This window comes from Ursus americanus, chromosome 4, assembly GCF_024610735.1.
Source record: "Ursus americanus isolate L20-20 chromosome 4, mUrsAme1.1.p, whole genome shotgun sequence".
In the NCBI taxonomy this organism is placed as follows: Eukaryota; Metazoa; Chordata; class Mammalia; order Carnivora; family Ursidae; genus Ursus; species Ursus americanus.
The window spans coordinates 14,987,308-14,998,195 of NC_142130.1; the positions used below are offsets into that span (position 1 = coordinate 14,987,308).

At 43.1% G+C, this 10,888-nt stretch overlaps 1 pseudogene; it reads right to left on the minus strand.

The window, feature by feature from the left end:
- Positions 1–5,712: 5,712 nt before the first annotated feature.
- LOC123786450 (dynein light chain 1, cytoplasmic pseudogene) lies at positions 5,713–6,044 on the minus strand (annotated as a pseudogene).
- Between the last annotated feature and the right edge of the window lie 4,844 nt (positions 6,045–10,888).

Below are 10,888 nucleotides of genomic sequence, written 5' to 3' on the forward strand. Positions count from 1 at the left end.
CAACTTCTGGACTGGTCTATGCCTGCAGGAGTTCCTTGCCTTACTTTTCTCAGGCACAAGTCTAAGCAACTTAAGGAAACTGTGATACAGTTTATCCCCTATTTCTATTTTTGATAGATCAAGAGCTGTAACAAGAAAAGTTCTTACCCCATGGTGCTTCAGTTGGAATACATTTACAAAATTAACTTTGAAAAAAATTGGAGTTGATTAGTTACATTAGATATTCTGTCAACAAATCCAAGTCATCCTAATCAGTCATAATTAACACTGATGTTTGATGAGAGGTACAAGTAAGAGTAGTGAGTTGACATGCTGAGATGCCCCTCTAGGGAACTGGGTAAAGCCTCTCATTATCTTCCACTTGAAAAAGAAGTGTGTTTGCTGCTTTGGTCAAATTGGCAAAAGAAATATATGCCCAAACTCTAGTGGATATAAGAATATTTGGCACACATTTAGCAAATGTGACAAGTAGGCTGTAGTTTTCTCAAGGAACAGAGTGTAAATGTCAAATGCCGACTAACCCATGCTTTCCATTATAGCTCTTCAGTCCGAGACTGTTAAGAGACTATCACCCAGCAAGTGCAGCAATAATTAAATCAACATGCTTGGAAGGCCTAGAATAACCCACTAGATCATAGAGACAAAGCTGGTCATTGTACTATACCAGACATATCCCAATAACCCCAGACTGGCAAGGAGGGAGTTTCTAGAATGATTTGCTCCTCAACAGCATGCAACAAGACCATCTAAGCAGACTGGATTCCCTTAACTTGTTTCCCGCCAAAAATAAGTGTGGCCTTTTATATAACCCAAATTCATCGAGGCTTTGCAAAACAGAATTTTTTTTACCACTGAATTCCTTGCAGTTCTGCTAGACATAAAGGAGAGAAACAGGATCTAGTATCTGGGGTTTCATCAGGGCTTAAGAGTTTCCTTCCACCCCTTCCTGCCTCCCCCAGAATGGATTCTCCTCTCTCACTTGGATTTCCTGTCCTTCTTTTGAAACTGCTTGGTTCTCAGCCTCCTGCTCTTTCATTCTAACTCGCTTCCTCTACTTCTTCACTATCCACTTACTGGTTAACTGTTGGTTCCCACCTCTTTGCTCTGCTTCCATTTCTCCTCCCTCAACGACCCCCCTACCCTGATCCAAACGCTCTTTCTTCTTTTTTGAAGCCTTCTCTGGAACATCCGAGGGAGCCGATCATCCATGTTTTCCCCATGGGACAAGCAACACTATTCTCTGAACTTTCCCAGCAACCTCTTAGGCTTATCTTCCTCTTCCCCTCAAACACAGGTTCATCCCCAACATGTCCCTGAGGCTCTTTATCCTCCTTTTCCATTTCTCTCCCTTCTATTCCTACAAGTGACCATCGAAATCAAATGCTCATTGGCATACTCCCTCAGGTCCCTGCTGGGTACAAACAATAATATCCAGAAGAATTTATTTTGCTTTGCTGTAACTAATATTAAAACATATTCTCATAGTAAAACAAACATAAATATCAATTTGTACACTTAAGATTTTTTCATTTAGGGGCACCTGGGTGGCACAGCTGTTAAGCTTCTGCCTTCAGCTCAGGGCGTGATCCCAGCGTTATGGGATTGAGCCCCACATCAGGCTCCTCCACTATGAGCCTGCGTCTTCCTCTCCCACTCCCCCTGCTTGTGTTCCTTCTCTCGCTGCCTGTCTCTATCTCTGTCGAATAAATAAACAAAATCTTTAAAAAAAAAAAAAAAAGATTTTTTCATTTAACTGAGTGTCAAGCTCGGTTGCAAAGCAAAGTTAAAAGAACACATCGTGTTGAAAAATGAGATGCAAAGTTAAAATAAAATTTTTGAGGAAGCATAAGCTCTCCGAGAAAAGTTGCTTTGTATGCCTTACTTCTTCCCTCCCCAAACAACTCTAGTCGGGCCCTAACATACTCGTTTCACATTTTCCACACCTTCATGGACGCGTGCACACGGCTGTCTCACAAGACTCCATATTGCAAACTGAATTCTCGTCCCCTCCCAAGCCTGCTTCCCCTTCTTCTCTATCAGCAGCACCACCAGTCCAGTGGTGACCCAGGCCAAGCTTCACAGTATCGGGATTCCTTTCTCTTTTTCCCTGCTCCGCCCAAGCACTTGCCAAGCCTGCACGTTTATGACCACCTTTTCATCAATTTTCTTATCTCCATTCCTACTCTTACTATCCTTCCTCTAGCTCCTACATCTGTCTTCTTCACACTGCAGCCGTGCCCTCAACGGTCTGCCTCCTCTTGGCCACCCAAGTGTACAAGACAGGCCTCTTCCATACTGATCATTTCCGCTCTCAAAAGCTCCCTGAGATTCCCAACAGCTATTGAATAAAGATGGAACCCCTTAGGCCAGCCTACAACATCTTCCCCAGTCTGGTCGTAGCTTATCTCACCTTTTCCTACGTGTATCTCCCAAAGGTGTTATACTCCCACAAAAACATCTCACTTGAGCTTTATGCCAACATTAGCATTTTTTCCATATATATGGGGGAAAAAAACCAAAGCGAGGGTTAAGCACTTAACTACAGGAACATTTCAATAAACAAACTTGGGTTCTTAAATCCATCATGCCCCTTTTATCCAAGAGGGGTGCATTCCATCAGCACGATGACATGTGTTAAGCAGGGCATGTCATCTGCTGCGGAAGCAGAGAGGTTTAATTTCACTTTAACCATTCCCCTCTTCCCACGTACAGCACGCTGCCAAGTCCCTTGGGCCTATTGGATTTCCGTGTGTGTATTTCTTTGCTTCTGTGTGATCTCAGCAGGGATAAATGAACCTAAGATATTAACATGTAATTTGTTCAGATCTTTGCCTTTAGGGTGAGCGCTAAGATGCTGCCATCAGCCAGAAAATTTGTGATCTAATTTGGAAGCAGTGAGCCATGCTGTCTTCTTTCAGACACTTCAGAAAGCTGCACCGAGTTCCCACTTTCCTATGGTTTTGTAAAAGCTTTTCTTTCAAGCTATAAACAATGTTGATTATTTTTTTCTCCACCTTACCATTCCAAGAAAGAGGAAAGGCAGGGAGTAAGAAGTACACTCTTGAGCTGTCACTATTGAAATACCATGTTGCACAAGGAACACACTTTAATCTCTCGAATTCTGCTCTATCAAAAACTCTCCCACCTTGACCCACTTTTTACCCAGACATTTGGGAGGAAGCCTGTCCCTAGCACTTGCAGACAGATTCCTGGGACGGGCACTGAACTGGCTTTCACAAAGACTCTAACTTGACAGTTCTCATATGCTCTGAAAGAGATTTCTTACCCACATAGCATTAGGTTGAAATCTTCAATACTATCACTAAACCAAAATCAAAGAACGATTTTTATTTTTCTGTAGAAAATTTAATTCCTCTCCCATCTTAGCCCACCTAAAGACAGGTTATTACTAGTTCATTGATTCCCACATTTTTTTAGAGATTTTATTTATTTGAGAGAGAAAGACAAAGAGAGAGAGCACAAACGGGGGGGAGGGGCAAAGAGAGAGGGGAGAAACAGGCTCCCCGCCCAGTGGGGAGCCCAAGGTGGGGCTCTATCCCAGGACCCTGAGATCACAACTGGAGCCAAAGACAGACACTAAGCCACCCAGGCGCCCCGGTTTCTGCATTTTTTAATGTGGTTTCTCGGCAAAAGGAAAATATATGTGGGGCTGTAAAAAAATACCAGGTGCAAATTCTGGCCTTTTTTAACTGTAAGGTTTAGTTAAGAGGGAAGCAGAAAGCACTGGACACAATTTCATTTAGAAGAACTCAACACAGCGAGCAGTTGGATTAAATCCAATTTAAGAAAGAACCAGAAGCTACCAACAGATGAGCTGCAGAACTTCACAGGCAGGATCTGAGAAGAGAGACTCAGAGCCCTTTTGGGGACCGAAGCATCCTCATATCCTCCTGCCGTCCTCCAAGAATAAGGTAAAGAATAGGTCTTAATTTCATAAATGAAATTAAATTCAGAAAGAGGCTAGTTGATTATTACTGAGATTAATAGGCACATACAGAGAGGGAAATTCAGTAAACAAAAACTAACGTCTCCATGCTAACTTCGGGGGAATACAATAGCAAAATGCTAGGCTAGCAGGTGAAAGTTATGGCTGTTGGTATTTCCGTTACAAAAGTCTAGCAACTTCCTGAAACACAACTTTTTCCAAATTAGATCTAGCAGAGAAAGCACCAATCCTCCGGTCTTCAGTATAAAAAGTAACTGAGTCACACATTCATTGGCTGCTGTAGACATCAGCAAGATGTTTTTTTATGAATACTAATTGACTGATAGCTTCTTAACATGCAACAACATGGGACTTGGGGCTGTTAAAATAAGATGTTGCCTTGCAATTCACACAGTAAATCTGACAGAAAGCAAATAACATTCTCAGCAAATGCAGTAGGCTTACAGACTAGCAAGCATGCTAGCGAGTGACAAGGGAGCTATGGAGGACCCAGTGGCTGCACCTTTAAACAACAGTATAAAGCAACAGGACATAGACACACACACCCTTTAATATTCTGTTCACCGCTCCTTCTCATGTTTCATCCAACACTGGGTCTCACTCACTCCCTGCAAAGAGCAGTTTGGTTTCAAGGGCAGAATGATGCCCCTGCGCTACAAATTTACATGTTTTAACCCCTCAATCTAATTTCGAATGAAAATGATAAGGATTGTGGTAGGGACAGGAGTAGGTCTTTAATCACAGCCCAAAATGTGCGTGTCTTTTCTTTCTAAATGCAGCATATTGTAATGTTCTCCTTCCTGTAAGCTAGCAAAGATTCCAGGCAAATTATCAGAACAACTTTGCAAGCTTGATTAAAAGGCATATCAATTTCTAGGCATGGGTTTTATTTTTCAATTGCATTTTCCTCTGTGAAAACCTTTATTAGATTCTCAGCTCTAAGTGTGTTCTGACCGTATAATTTAACAGAATGCTGCACTTCCATAAGCCTATTTTCATCATGCAGTCGATTGTTCATCATGAATATAAATATAATCCATAGGCTCCAACAAAATGTGCAACACGCTTAGGACTGCCTTAAAATAAAAGTTGTATAAATTGTCACTGAGCGTGACACAGCCACATTACCTGTATTTCAAATTGTACTGATTAAGTCTTTCATATACCCAACCCATTCGACAGAGATAATTAGATAGCATAGGAAGCTCTAGCATTACAAAATCAAAGACTTAAGTCTCATTGTAAGCTCTAAGTGCCAATCAGGCTCCTGTCTCTAATGTTTGTAAGGCATGACTGCCACCTACTGGCAAGCATTAGACATTGCAACGTCTGACCGAGAGACACCGACTTCATCTTTACAGCCTAACCATGGCAGGGTTTTCCCCTATAGCCGAAACGCACGGGTTTCTGTTGTTTTGTTTCGCTTCTCCAAGAGATTTTTTTTGACTAACATAATATAATAAAAAAATATTATTAAAATTTTTTAAAAAATTGATTTTGAGGAGAAAGAAGAGGCAGAGAGGTATGGAAGAGAAAACAAATACAAACGTAAGCTGTTTTGCTAATTTTCTTCTAAACACTAAATTCGTACAGAGAACGCCCTGTACAAAATAACACAATAAAGTCTCAAAGATCAAGGCGTTCCCTTAGACGAGGCCGAAGACATCAGTCTCTGGTATTTTGAAATGTAGGCTTTAGTCCTTGTTTTTGGACAGATCCCTGGGTGTGTGACCCAGTCCTTGCCTTTAAGCAGATTGGAACGGAAGCGTGGCCACCTGGCCCAGGAAAAAGAGAGGACGTGTTTGGGCTCGTGTGTCCCGTGACTACCGGAGTTCCTCCGCACGCTGCAGCGACAGCTGGGGTTGTACTCCTTATCAAATTCCTGAATGCGGGCCTCAATGGCCTTCTCTGTGTTCTAGTTCTCCAGCGCCTGCGTGGCACACTCCACCACGTCCTGATGCAGCTTCTCGGGCATAGGGGTATTCTCCAGCACAGCTTTTCGGTGGCACGTGGTTAACTTGGGGGAGGGGGCGGCCAGCTGCAACGCGCTCCTGGGGGAGGGGCCGGCGATGCTCATACCCCGCAGGAGAAGCCGTCCCTACCAAAGCCATGGCCTGGCTCTGAGACGCACCAGCTTTTTGTTTGGGAGGCCTTGACTCACTAGATGTTACTATTTTCGTAAAGAGATTACACAGAGAGAGTTCTGGCTCTTATTATATGTCACCTCGGGTGTGCATTATATACACAAAAGTACGTATGTTTGCACGCTTGTTTTTTTAGTCCATCTGCCCCTACTAGAATGTAATCTCCACAAGAGCACCGCATTATTTTATTTTCTAATGTATTCTACTGGGCCTAGCACCGTGCCCCGCACTTAGTGAACATTAAAGACAAACGCTCTTAAGTTGAAATGGTGGCTCCCTTTTCTATCTGTTGGATTTTTGTCATGTTTCTTAATTTGTGCGACCCTCAGTTTGCCTATTAAATAGGAATAACACCACCACGGTAGTTAGAACAATTAAATGGACAAATGTTTATACAGTATTTGGCACAAAGTGTATAATAATATTATGACATTATTATTAAGTCCTATCACTCAAACGAGAGATTTTTCAGAAATTTAATAAAGGCATTAAGGACTTTATTTTCATTGTTCATGCTAAGAGCTCTTCCTTCTCCATCATGCTTCTTACCAACCCCAATCTACATCAGACCTACAAAATTCTCCACTTCCACCAAGACCTTGCTCCAAGCTGGTGTCCACGAAGCTTTAGCATTCAGAGTCATAGACCCTTAGGGCTGATAGGAGTTTCCGTGATAAGAAGTCACTATTCTGGAAATCTCTAACCATGCTCTGAAGCACTTAAATAGTTCAGAACTCTCTGGAGAGTTTCATAACTGTTTTAATTTATATTACAGCTGATATTGTAGTTTGTTACCTGCCAGGGAACCATTTTGTACGTACAGGAAAATATCTACTCATGAGCACTTCTGTTAGAATGTTAGGCCAGCGACGGACTTCAGCATTAAGGAATTCTATTATCTCGTGTCACATGAGGTCCACAAGTGGTGGTGTTGCTGATTCACAGCTGGACAATATCATGAAGAGCCCATGCTCTTATCGTGTTATATTCTGCTATCCACAGTGTTGTTTTACCTCAAGTCCAGTTCCTTTTATGGCCTTAGGATGCCTCCAATAGAAATCTGGGCCGCATAGCATGCTATTCACATTCGGTGAGAAAGAGAGAATGGTTCCCAGGATCCTAGGAGGGGGAGAAGGATTTTCCCATAAAGCCCTGAAAAACCATTTCTCTTGGCTCATTGGTCAAAATACTAAAACATATCCATTCTCAAACTGGCTGACTTCACGATTAATCGGATTGGTTTAAAGTCTTAGATCAATCATGTTCCTTCCCTGAAGCCACATGGAGCCGGCTTCCTCTGAATCTCATGGGCTGCATGAAGGAGGAAAGTAGACCTGCACAAAATCCGGGATTATTAGAAAGGAAAAAAGAGGCAGGGCAGGCAGCTAAAAGTTCCCACTCTAATGAGCACACGGATAGATAGATAGTGGTCTGGTCTGGGAACATAAATATCAGTATGCTGGATTGTTCCTGATTTTTAAAAAAAAATCCTTGAAATATTTTTTTTTTTTAAGGAGACATTTTCTGGCAGTCCACATACAAAGAAACCAATATGCTTCCACAGAAATGCTGCATGTTTAGGTTTATTATGACATAAAACTTCTGTATACTTTTACTGAACATGATACAATTCAGGCAACAAGAACACAGTTATATTAAAACTCTGAGTACATGTGCCTATTGCTTCTCTGGGTCTCAGTCTCCCTACCTGTTAAACGAAAGATGGACTAGATGAGTTCAAAGGTTTATCCCAACTACGTTCTGTGTGTTTCACTCTATATCCACTGACATCGCCAAGTGAATATACTTAACAATTTGCATATGTTTTTATTCACCATCCGAGTAAGTATTGACCTCTTATATGGACTCTACTTGGTATAGAACTGACAAGACTAACACAGGGTGAGGCAAGTTCTTGCCTTCCAGAACCTTCAGTGGGGAGAAAAGGCAGATAGAAGAGAATGTTAGAAGACAGGGCAACAAACAGTAGCAAGACAAGCACAGAGTGGAACACAGGCGGTGAGTCCTGCACAGGAAGAGTGAGGTGAGGGGAAGATAAGACTCAAGCCCCACCTGGGAGAACAGGTGTGATTTAGAAGATGGAACAAAATGCGGAAAAGGGAGGATAAGTAAACACTGCAGGTCAGCAATTGGTTTCATATGTTTATTATGATGGATGACATTGATGACGATGGGGTGACAGCTGCAGGTTACTGTGACCTACCAAGGGCAGTAGAGACAGTGTTTCATATCACCTTCACAATAACTCTAGGAAAGAGGTGTCACCATCTACATTTTCCCCTCAGCTTATCCTGCTTAAAGTAAAAAAAAAAAAAAAAAAAAAAAGATGACTCTCTGATTAGAATACAAGTCCCTGCAACTTCAAAAAGCACAATGCCTTGACCTCACCACCCCACCTCTTTGAAATACAGTGGCCCTCCTCAGCACCCCCAGGAGCCTGGAAGTCAGGAAGTCGGAAAATCAGGCTGTCCCTCAGTTTACACATGAGGGCCAACTTAGAAAACCAGAAACATTTATGGCTACATCCTCTTTCATACAAATGAAAATAGTTTTTCTGATCTTGTACAGAGGGGCGTCTTCAGGTGGAGAAGGGTGCATGGTTTCAGATTTTAGATTATCTACAGATTAAATAGAATTTTGACGAGGATATCGATGGCGTTGCTTGTTAGCCCCTGAAATGCTCATATCCAGGCATGTTTGAGAAGGCATTAACACAGAGGCAGCTTTGAGGCTTTTATCTGGAAATGGGATTGAGGGGCTCTGCTGAGAGTCATACAGTCCCTGGGCGGCTGGCTGCTGTGCGTGGGGTGCGCCACGTGGAGAGAGCATGAGAGATTCCTCACTGCCCTCCCACCCTCCACATCCACCGTACGGCCACCTGCTCACCTCCTCACCTCCTCACCTCCAGAGCAACACTGCCAGGGATAGTCCGTTCAACTCAGCATCTATCTGGGGCTCTCATGATGGTTTCTGGGGTCCGGGCAGACCGTGACACACACCGACTCCATCGTCACCAGATCCCTATCTGTCATGTGAAGCACACAGATCTGTCATAGGAAGCGCCCCATCATCGCAGGGTACCGTGACTATCCTGGGAAGCACACAGACACACACCAGCTCCATCATCCAAGCAGCACTGTTCAAATGGAAATGAAGTTCTTACCACTCTGCTCTAATTTCCAAACACACTCCCCAAGAAGTCGTGCACCAGGACTGCTGAACTTCCTTCACCAGCCACCGTTCCCTCCCCTACAATTGTAAAAAATGCCTTTTGATCTGTGACCTGCATTTAAAAACTGACATCTGGTGGTTAGGGTGGTAATTAGGCATCATTTAAAAGTTATTTCTGCCTTGTTAACTGAGTTACTCTGTGATCAAATTATGGGATAATTTAGAGGAATTCAGGCATATTGATTGTATAATCCATAATGTGTGTAATTAATAACTACCCCCTAAAAGCTCTGTGTGAGAAATTGTAAGGATTCATATTAGACAAAAAGTCAAGGTTTGAATGGTGCTTTCTTCTCAATGCCTTTCATTAACTACACATAATAGGGAAAGCTTTCAAAGGAGATGAAATCAAGTTTCGATGCCAGAATGTATTGACACCGTTGCATGACTTAGATCCCTAGCAACCACAGACTGGTGTCACGTGGGAATCAATCTTCTTGCACTGGGTGCCTAAAGTATCATTTCTCCGGGATTGCACATCTTTGGGGGTACTCTGGCTGCTGGCCTCTTACAGTTTCATTCACCATTTCTGAGTTACAAAGGGGGCCCTCCCCTGGCCGTGGGGGAGCCAGCCTTGCAGGCTGGTCTATCTTGCAATGAGCTGAGGCCAGCAACTTAATTAGCACAGGCTGTTTCTACCTGTGCCTCAGTAACACAAAATTTCTATTGGTTGCAGTAAAGGTAACAAGGGTTAGATCTCTGTATCCCGCTATTTACTGACACGCCACACCCCCAAGAAGTACACACACATGCACACACAGACATTATTTATTCTTAACTGAGATTCCTGCCCCAGACTCCTTTCTGTTCTCCTACTCTATGAATTGGACTGGACCTTCTGTGAGCCAGAAGGACAGCTTGAGCTCTGTACTACAGGCAAGCAAGATACCTGTTCAGTGGCTCCTTTGTACTCGCCCACTTTAGTGCTGTGAGGCCTTCAAAGAACCTGACAGTGCCTGAACAGGAGCCCTGAAGAGTAAAGACAAGAGGTCATAAGAGATGTGCTATTTCAAACAGAAGGTTCTGCCTGGCCCATTGGTATATCAAAGGAAATGTGACCTTGCTTAGCATTGACACACAGGATGGTTGGGCACCTGCATCAATTTACCATCCTTTTTCTCCAGCAACTACTGTACCACTTGGTGGGATGGTGACATTGTAAGAACTGGTGTTCACTGAGCTCAGGACTCGGCTAAGTGCTTCACATGCACTGTTTTATCTAATCATCAAAGCAGCTCTAGTAAGAGAAGTGCCATCGCCATCCCCAATTTACAGAGAAGGACCCTGTTGAATGGAGGCGTCAGTAAGCTACCCAAAGCCCACAGCTGGGATGTGGTGGAGCCGCCAGGCTCTCTGTGCCCCAAGGACCCACCCAGCCTTGTGATTCCCTAAGAATTCCATTCTCCTGACCAAAAATGAATTCCTCCTCCTTAGAGGAAGAATCGGGGAGAGAGAAAGAGGTCTAAAGAGAAAGGAAGGCACTGACAACATGAAAAAAAAAAGACAAGAGCATGAGAAGAAAAGA